Below are 10,973 nucleotides of genomic sequence, written 5' to 3' on the forward strand. Positions count from 1 at the left end.
CACCTTGTACTGTACGAACATGACAGAAGCGAGATCTTGGAGGACCCATATTCTACTTCAGTGTTTCAGACTCCATTATGATAGTTTTATCAGGGTAACAGCTGAAAGGAAAAACACCTTAAAATGCATGCCAACCCCCTGGACTGTTAAATTGACTGAATTTGATACATTGAAATAGTTTCTTCCCACCTCTAAATTGGGTAAAAGATAGGGAATAGAAAAAAACAAAAACAAAAAAGGCAGGGAACTTGAAAAGCAAAAGTTCCTCAGGAACTATTTGGCGTGACCGCCTCCCTGACCGCCGGATTCCTCGGCGGGAAAGTGAGAGCGACGTTCCGCGTGCCCAACACCCACGTTCACCCCCACAGGCAGTGGGAGACGGTCTTCACTCAGGTGGTGCACATCCTGAGCAAACTGCATTAAATCTATTGTATTAGGCCAGGAACTCTGTCCTTCTCTGATTGAAGTCCATGCCTCCTCCGACCACCTCGCACCAAATTTCAGCGTTGCGTAAAAGATGAAGTGATACGCTTGGACATGGTATAATCAGCTGATATATATATATCTTTTAAATATATATATTTTTTAAGTAATAAGATATATATTTTTTAAGTAATAAGAGCATCATAAATTTGTTTGCTTTTAAACATCTATTTTACAAGAACTTTGGGAAAACAGGTAAATCAGTAAAGAGTGAAAGAAGGAAAAGCGTGACATGAATTTTAGAAGTGAAACCTGAGACCAGAAGACACTTTCCGTCTGTGGGCACGTCACTTCCGGCAAACCTCCACACCTGCTGCAGAGCACGGCAACTCTCGTTATGAGGGCTGTACCCATGGATAAACCGAGAAGCACTGCAATAAACCAAAGGGCCTCTCTAGTGCTACTTTCACAAAAGATTATATTCTCTTGTCTCTGTATCTCACAACAGAGTGGTGCATTTCACATTGAATGAGCCAACGGAAGCCTATGTTTCCAATGTTCTTACTTTGGAAAAAATAAGTCTGATAATGCCTTGTCTGTCTGGCCAACTTTTCATGCTTCTCTTTGACTTCTCTCACATTTGCAGTATGTAACTTGAGCTATGCATTATTCCTTATTAGTTTTGTTTTAAATAATTTTTAGATTTACTGAAGATTTGCAAAAATAGAAGAGTTTTCCTATACTCTGTCATCTAATTTCCCCTAATATTAACATTGTACATAATCATGGCTCATGTATCAAAATAAACAAAGTAATATTGGTACAGTGCTATTAATTAAACACAGAATTCAGTCGGATTCCCACTAGTTATTTCACATATGACCCTTCTCTGTTCTAAGCTCTTACTGTATTTAGGAGCTAAAGATTTTTGCTTTTCCTTTTTTGTATTCACATAACACAATGAACACAACAGAATTATTCTTAAAAGCTTTTAACTTTCATAATTACTAAAGGTTATTAATAGCTCCATATTTAAAAAAATAGTGTTAAACTTATATTAAATAGACTGAATGTTTTGCAGTTTATTTTTATTTTCTAATGACAATTTACTTTCCATATTATTTTGTATTGGTTTCAGGTGTACAGCACAGAGGTTGGACAATTATACACTTTACAAAGTGTTCCTCCTGATATTTCCAGCACCCACCTGGCACTATACACAGTCATTACAATATTATAGACTATATTCCCCATGCTGTACCACATGCCCGTGATGCCAATAGGTTAAGGTATTGCTTGAAGTCAATAAGAATTTCATTGTGTGAAATTTTAAAATGAGTATAACCGGAAGATAGTTGAAAAAATATAACCATTTCTAGGCAGTATACAATCCCCTTCTAACAAAATTTTTTTCACTTAGAAAATGATTGTCTGAAAGACTAGATTTGATTTACTACAGAAAAGCTCCAAATTTTTTTTGTACTCTCTTATGACATATATTTTGAGGTAATTGAAGGCAAAAACCTGTTCTTACTCATTTTTGTATTCTTCATATCACCTTAAACTTAATAAATATTTGTTGAATTAATATACATATGAAATTTCATAGAATCTCCAGGCTGGGGTGCATTGGAAAACTTGACACTTTTAGGTTAATTAGACTCCAGAGCCTTCACCTGTGACTGCCTTTGGGATGTTTTGGTGTAGATAGTGTCAAAGAGGTTGATAGGTGATGTGTTATAGACAGTTTTATGGAAATGTCATGAACCCTTGTAGAATACTTACTGCCAGAAAACTTGCCAAGTTTTAAATGTCTGTTTCTTTTTTCTGAGACAACTAACAAGAACCCTTATCTTCCCATAAATGTGCAATCAAAATATAGAAATGTAGTCATAGCACAATGACAAACATCAAATGAAGTGTTGGTCATATCCTGCTTAGACGTAAGCAGTTTCCTAGTAATAAAGATATTATTTGAAAAGAAATTATTCTAGGGCTCTATGTACTGTGAGTGCAGAGCACTAGGGCAGAAGTGTGTCCAGTGGTCGCCTATTGTCCTCAACGTGCCTGGGTTTATTGTTGCCATTGCCTGTCAGTTCTGAGACATTTACTGATAGACTAGTACAAACATGCTTGTATGCTCTCTTGATATTACATACATTTAGTTGTTTATATGTTTTGTATATTTTATTAATAACCCACAGTATCAAAAGAACTTAAGTAAGAATGTCCTCATATATCTGTAAACAAAGAATCCCTGCAGACCCAGAAAAATTAATGGCTTTTTTTCCCCCTTCTTTTTAAGCCTACAGGCCTTGAGAGTTTCAATAGTTTGTTCAGGCCAATTCCAAAATTTAAATCTTGTGGGCATTAGTTTCTTGCAAGTCTATTTTATCCAGGCAGAATGTCAGCTGTGTCATAGCATGATCTGGGCCTCATAGGTACTATATCGCCTAAAACACTGAGAAGAGAGTCATGGGAGAGGAGCCATGAGTCTATAGTTGCTGCTTGAAAGATTATGGTGGTGGCCATGACCCTGCAATGGTCTGTGCAAGCAGCCAACTTCATTATTTCCATCCTTTAGTGGATGTTCTCAGGGAAGATTCTACCTGAATTTACTCAGTGAGAAATAAGTATGCCGGCTTACCCAATAATAGGATATTTTTTTATGGGAGTGAGGATCATAAACTAGAAGTATCATGTGTCGAGACTTTCATAACCTGAGGACCCCCTGTCTATACATTCTATAAAATAATGCCACTGACTTTCTTTGAAGAGGGGGAGTTGACTATTTTTTAAAATTCATTTTAGAGAGAAAAGAGAGAGGGAGGGAGAGAGAAGCATTAACTCCCATATGTGCCTTGATTAGGCAAGCTTGGGGATTTGAACTGGCAATCTCAGCATTCCAGGTTGATGCTTTATCCACTGCGCTACCATAGATCAGGCCCAATAATAGGATCTTAATCAACATTATTGATTTGATTGGGTTCATGTGATAGGATTTGAAGGAGAATTAGATGTCGTTTAGAGCAGAAGTGTATACATTTTCTGTACAGTACTATATAGTAAATATGGTCAGCATTTCAGATCTCTCAGAATTACTCAACTCTGCCCTTGTAGCTTAAAAGCAGATATAGATACTATAAACAAATGGATGTTCTTGTGTTTCAATAAAGCTTTATTTATAAAAATAAATAGAAGGGGCTGCATTTAGCCCTTAGTCCACACTTGGTCAGTTTGGTTTAAAAATCACAAAATTTTCTGGGTACTTGTTCAGGCAAACCCATTTAGAACAAACTTTATGAATTTAGACTCCTTACAATAACAGCTCTGCTAATCAGAGCTCACTGCTTTGCTCTGCATTGACTTCCTCAGGGTTTCATGTCTCAGGATGAGATCAGACCAGGTATGTGTAGATGGTCTTCTAACATGCACCTAGCATACTGACTATACAAGAAGAGTTTATTTTGACTCATGACATAGTAACTCTGAACCAAGTATTTTAATTATAGGCAGGTGATTGATAATAATGACTAACTCAAAAATTATTTTATTTGACTCACATAGAAACAGTGTGAGAAGTCAAACTTCAACTTAGCAAGAAAAATTTGAGGAGTAGGTTTCTACTTTACCAAACATTTGATTAATCAGATACCCATTTCTACTTCATTTTATACCAGGGGTCCCCAAACTACGGCCCGCGGCCCGCATGCGACCCCCTGAGGCCATTTATCCGGCCCCCGCCGCACTTCCAGAAGAGGCACCTCTTTCATTGGTGGTCAGTGAGAGGAGCATAGTTCCTGTTGAAATACTGGTCAGATTGTTGATTTAAATTTACTTATTCTTTATTTTCAATATTGTATTTGTTCCCATTTTGTTTTTTTACTTTAAAATAAGATATGTGCAGTGTGCATAGGGATTTTGTTCATAGTTTTTTTTTATAGTCCGGCCCTCCAACGGTCTGAGGGACAGTGAACTGGCCCCCTGTGTAAAAAGTTTGGGGACCTCTGTTTTATACTTTACCGGTAAAACCAATATTACACCCTTTCTATCTTATCTGACACGTCTCCTTGTCTTTGCAAAATGCACTTCAGTTTGCCTTAGGAAGCATAATAAAATAAACTTGTTGTATTCTTTGCTTACTTGCATTTTATTATATATTTTCTTGCTCCAGCATTTATTATATACCTGCTGTGAGGAGGAAAAGATGAAGAAGAGTAGTTCAAAATGGTAGTTATATACATGTTTACACACACACACACACACACACACACACACATATAATAGTTAATATAGTCGCAAAATCTGTTCCCTCTTTCCAGGTGCTGTGAAATGCTTGGGAGGGGTGGACTTGTAACTTCCTCACAAACATCCCAGTGCCTTTTGGGCAGCTGCTATTAGTAGGCATTTACTTGAAGACTTCTATTAGCCAATCTGGTCAGGTTTAACTTGAATTCACTTGCTCTTATGCTCTGTCTCATAAGAGTCTGCATTTGGTATCAATTACTGAAATGTCTTTTCTTTTCCTCTGGCAACAACATGGTTTTCTTTCTTGCTGTACTTATCCTTGTGGAACATTATTTCTTCTTGGTTCTCGACATACCAGTCACTTGATGCGTTACTTGTGTTCAAAGTCTTCCTCCAGCCAGGCAGCCACCTAATTGGTGATAAAGAAACAGGTCCAGCAGGTAACCCAGTGTGTCTCCGCAGCTGACATTCAGCTCAAACCTAGGTCTGCTGGCCCTGCACCTTCTTGGCTGTAGTCTTCCTGCCTAGTTTGGCATGAGACACTCAAAGGGACTTTTGTGCAAATTGTAACTGTTATAAAGAGGCTATACATTTTGGTAGGAGGAGGAGAGGTTCTGAGATTAGATAGACCTGCATTTACATCTCTTTGAATTTTGACTCCTCCTTCCTCTTACTTATAGGACGCAGGGCAAGTCATTAATTTTTTGGTATCTCAGTGACTTCATCTTACAGAAAAAGAAACTGCCATCTACCTCACAAACAACTGTGTGCATTAAGAGAATCTCCACCCGTGCTGGCATGTGTACATCACCCACCTGCTGGATGTATAGTAGGTTAGTAAGTACTTTACAGTTCTTTTACTTTGAAGGGAATGTCTTACGCAGCCTCATCCCAAAACCAATGTCTGTGACTTTTCGGAGGGATGTCCCATTAAGGGTCCCCTGACTCGGATAACCTGGGCTGAGTGAAGGGGCTTGCGGTTTATGTCACTAGCAATGATTTATGGCTTGTGTCAACAAGAGTGTACATTGGGAACCACAGCTTGCTGAGTGAGGCCCAGGAGAATTTCCGAAGCTTTTGTATAATGGGCTTTGTGTGACACTGATAAACACAGAAAACTTTTTCTCAATAAACATGTTCCATGTGGACCCCTAAGGCTGTAGTGCTGATGAGCTTATTTTTTTTATTGAAAAATAAAATGAACTCCCAGCACCCAATTAGAGAGTCTCAGTCTGCTCCTGAGAAACTTTCAGGCCTGGACACAAGGGAAGAGGTTTTAAGGGGCTTGAGCCAGAGAAGCCATAATGAGAGAAACACTGAACTTGCTTTTATCCTTAGCAGTAGCTTTGTTTGTCTTCTGTCTCGGCTCAGAGCTGTGCTGCTGGGACTGAACTCATTTTCCAACAAACTATTTTTGTTTCTCGCTGGTGATGCTCTGTGAATGGACACTGAAACACAGGCATCTTAGACCCCGTGAGGGCAAAAGGCTTGACAACACAATGAATAGCAGGATGACTCCCAGCCCTCACCCAGATGTTTTTTTCCTGTCATAAAAGACACCCCGCAACCTAAAATGGCTCTAATCCCCAGGCTCGCCTTCCCTTGGCATATTAAGGAAGAGGATGAGACTGGGAACGCGATGCTTTTCAGACGTTGCTCTTGCCCGTAGGTTACGGCTCAGAGTCTGCCGTACATGCATCTTTTAAAATCAGTTTGTGGGTGATGGTGTTGCAGGCAGATGATGGGACAAAACATCAGAATAAAATGTCTAAGAATAATGAGCATCCTACCTTAATGTGCAAGCACATTCTAAAGTTTCAGAAGCAGGGCTGTTCCAGTTGAGTGTGATTCAGATGAGAACTGGATCTCGTCAAGGACCGGGCCAGAGCCAAGACCCAGCAGCAGGGTCCTGATGACATGTATCCTTTCCTTGTCTTCCTCTAATTGTGCTTCCCCTGCTGCTGTCTCCATCGCTGATACGTTCCATTTTATGCACATTTATGATATGTTTTTGTTTTGGTCTTTGCTTAAAATTAGAGAGAAATATGTAGTTGCTCACCTCCTTTAATGTGGGTCTCAAAGCAAAGTAAGAATCTGTTTGATCAACTCATATTCTTTTCTCGTAACCCACTCAGCACAGATATAGCTACTGGGCACTAACACCAGCCAAAGCCTGTATTATATACTAGGATTCAATGGTGAACAAAACAGACCCAGACTCTTATATCCATAGCCAAATAGTTAGATGAATAAGTCATCATAAATTATGATCAGCCCCGCAGATGAAAGTACGGGCTCAAACAAGACCTGGTCACTGGGGAGCTTAATGAAGGCTAATGAGTCAGAAGAGCTCTCCCAGGAAAGTATCCTTTGGAATGAGACCTGAGTGATGAATAAGTGAAAGTAAGAGAAAGATCATTCTGGGCTGCAGAAACAGCATGTGCAAAGGCCCTGAGCCAAAAGGAATTTGGTATATTGGAGGGACTAAAAGCCAGAGTGTGACCAGAGGACAGAGAACTGAAGAGAAATAAGAGCTGGCATTGAAGAGGGTGGGGGACACTGGCTACATCAATTAGGACCCAAAGAAGCTGGCTTTGTTTTCACACTGATGAAATACCATTGAAAAGTTAATAAGAATAGATGTGTAAACAGATTTGTTTATAAAGGCTTGTAGTGAAGGTATATAAAATCTATTAAAGACAGCAGTGCAGTGGTCTTAATGTCTAAAAGTTTTTTGTTATTCCTTGACTCAGGAAATGAAGCTTAATTCTTCTTCCCTGGAGTATAGGATGGGCTTAGTGACTCATTCTTTATGAATAGGATATGATAAAGTGACAGTGTGTAACTTCTAAGGCTAGGTCAAAAAAGGCAGTGTGATCTCCATCACACTGTCTTTAATCATTTGTTCTGGAGGAAGCCAGCTGCCATGTTGTGAGGAGCTAGGACCTCAGGCAAGAAACTGGGACCTCTTGCCAATAGTTGTAGGAGGCAGCCAAAGTTGGAGCAAATTTTCCTGCCCCACACAAGCCTTCAGATCATTATAGCCCCTGCCAACAGCCTGATAACTCAAAACTAGAACAAGCCAGCCTGATGGCTCCCAGACTCCTGACTCTCAGAAACTATGTGAGATAGTATTTGTCATTTGAAGCAGCTAAAAGTTGGGATGGGTCATTGTGCAGGAGTAAATAGCTAATATAGGAGGTAGCAACAAATAGTGGTAGGAAGTGACTGTACTAGGAGTCCAGATGGATGATGACGATGATGTCTTGACTTACAGTGGTGGCCACCCGAGGCCAACTTCATTTCTTCTTCCTAAGAATACACCATGGAGAAAGCAATAGGTGAGGCTTTGAGTCCATGCTTTGTTACTTAGAAAGGCTTTGCAAAGTCACCTGCCAACAATTTTTTTATTCACACAGCAGAGCTAATACCATCACTTCCGTTTTAGTTTACTTGGAGGCGACACTTATAAAGTCCCTAGTGGTGGTTTGGGAACACAGTGAACTGCTCAAAAACTATTATTACATGCCAGTTTTGATATTATATGGGTAATAATTTTTCTCTGATAATCTTGTTCTTTGCCACAAGATAAGTTTCTATTAAACACTGCTATGTCACTTTCTCTTTCAAATTACTTTCAGAAATTCCCATTACTTTCAGTTCTTTGTTTCTGCTTTGAATGTTCTCTAACTCCTAATTTAAAAAAAAAATTTGATTTGAGAGGAAGAGAGAGAGAGAAAGAGAAACATCAATTTGTTATTCCACTTACTTATGCATTCATTGTTTGATTCTTATATGTGCCCTGACTGGGGATAGAACCCACAAGCTTGGCATGTAAGGACGATGCTCTAACCAACTGATCTACTAAAATTTAAGGTCCATATTGCTAGCTAGATGAACCCCTATGCAATTTTATTGCCTCTTCATTTAGTTTCTTTTTTGTGTGTATGGCTTGGGATGTTTGGTCGAGTCACTTAATTTCTTTTACCTTCAGTTTCTCCTCTGTATATTGTGCATAATAATAGACACCTGTCCCTCCTTACTATGCAAGAAAAGCATAATAAAAGTTGTCGCACTGTGGCAAATTTGCAAACTCATTCTACTTACAAGAAGCCCTAGCATGAATGCTACACTTCCTGCGTGCACATACATAAGATCAAATAGCCACCAAAGGGCAGCTCTCTGAATGTTCCAACAGCCATGAGGAGGCACTTCAGACCTCAAGTCTCAGCGGGTTTCCCTCACTTGGAGTACACCAAGCCCATCAAACCAACCTCCTGTTTCCCAGCACAAGCTTGAGATGTGATTAATCACTGCTGATGCATGCTCAGTCATGTTTGATTGCCTCATTAACCTTATGTGCTCTCTTGCCAGTCGCAAAACAATCCAAAGCAGCTGCTGCTTTACACACAGACACAGAGAGGATGAAGAGGAAGGAGGATTCCATCATAGGCTGGTACAACAGTGCCTCTGCTGATGGCTACAGAGATGACCTCAAGTCCCCAGCTGACCTGGAACTTATTGGCCAAAGGTACTTAAGGAATGGATGTGTTTGACCCTCACTGAATGCATCCTAAACCTGGAATTTTAAATAGTGCATACTTACAGTAACTTTTCATTTGTATAGCCCTCCCATATTGGTCAAAAGTATGTAGGTACAATTTTTTACTGTTTATACACCCTACTGAAAATAAAACTCAAGTTTTTCCTTGTGTTGCTCCATGACTGGATAGGCACATTTATGATTTCAGTCATGAGGAGTAGCTGGTATCAGATTGTCTCTCCTACTTGAAATTACTATCAAATCTGGAGAAAACATAAAAATAACTGTTTGCAAGGATAGGACTGGAGCCAAAGCAGAGTCACAACTCTTGTGTGTATGTGCTGGGGGGCCACATAGGAAGTCCCATTTCCATCAAAGCTTTTTTCCTGAAGACTGTGGTGTAGGAAGATGGAGCCCAAGCAGTGAGTTTATATAAAAGACCACTTTTTTTTTTTTTTTTTTTTGTATTTTTCTGAAGCTGGAAACGGGGAGAGACATCAGACAGACTCCTGCATGCGCCCGACCGGGATCCACCCGGCACGCCCACCAGGGGTGACGCTCTGCCCACTAGGGGGCGTCGCTCTGCCACGACCAGAGCCACTCTAGTGCCTGGGGCAGAGGCCAAGGAGTCATCCCCAGCGCCCGGGCCATCTTTGTTCCAATGGAGCCTTGGCTGCGGGAGGGGAAGAGAGAGACAAAGAGGAAGGGGGGGGGGTGGAGAAGCAAATGGGCGCTTCTCCTGTGTGCCCTGGCCGGGAATCTAACCCAGGTCCCCCGCACGCCAGGCCGACGCTCTACCGCTGAGCCAACCGTCCAGGGCCAAAGACCAGACACTTTTAAAATTTATTTTATAAAAATATATACCCTTCAAAAGACGATTCAAAACTCAACAGCAAATAAACAACAAACACCCAATACATTAAAAAAACCCCTAAAATAGAAAACCACACCACCAAACAAAAAATACTACAAACGCACATGATGTCACAGCCTGCAGAGGATGTGAATATTTTTCCCAAGAAGACAAACAGATGGCCAACAGGAAATGTGCTCAACATCATTAATCATCAGGGAAATGAAAAAGAAAACCATAATGAGATATATCATCACACCTGTTAGAATGGCCATCATCAAGAAGACAGGAGCTGGCCCTGGCCGGTTGGCTCAGCGGTAGAGCGTCGGCCTGGTGTGCGGGGGACCCGGGTTCGATTCCTGGCCAGGGCACATAGGAGAAGCGCCCATTTGCTTCTCCACTCCCGCCCCCTCCTTCCTCTCTGTCTCTCTCTTCCCCTCCCGCAGCCAAGGCTCCATTGGAGCAAAGATGGCCCGGGCGCTGGGGATGGCTCCTTGGCCTCTGCCCCAGGCGCTAGAGTGGCTCTGGTCATGGCAGAGTGACGCCCGGGAGGGGCAGAGCATCGCCCCTGGTGGGCGTGCCGGGTGGATCCCGGTCGGGCATGCGGGAGTCTGTCTGACTGTCTCTCCCCGTTTCCAGCTTCAGAAAAATACAAAAAAAAAAAAAGAAAAAAAAAAAAAAAAAGAAAAAGAAGACAGGAGGTAACCAGCAGTTGGGAGCATGTGGAGAGACAAGGAAGCACTACTGGTGGGGTTGTAAATGGATGCAGCCACAGTGGAGGATAGTATGGAGGTTCCTCAACAATTAAAAATAAAACTACCATGTGATCCAGCAATTCTACTTCTGAGGAAATAAAAAACCCGACTCGAGGTATCTGCATTCCCATGATCACTGCAAAACAAAACA

This window comes from Saccopteryx bilineata, chromosome 7, assembly GCF_036850765.1.
Source record: "Saccopteryx bilineata isolate mSacBil1 chromosome 7, mSacBil1_pri_phased_curated, whole genome shotgun sequence".
NCBI lineage: Eukaryota > Metazoa > Chordata > Mammalia > Chiroptera > Emballonuridae > Saccopteryx > Saccopteryx bilineata.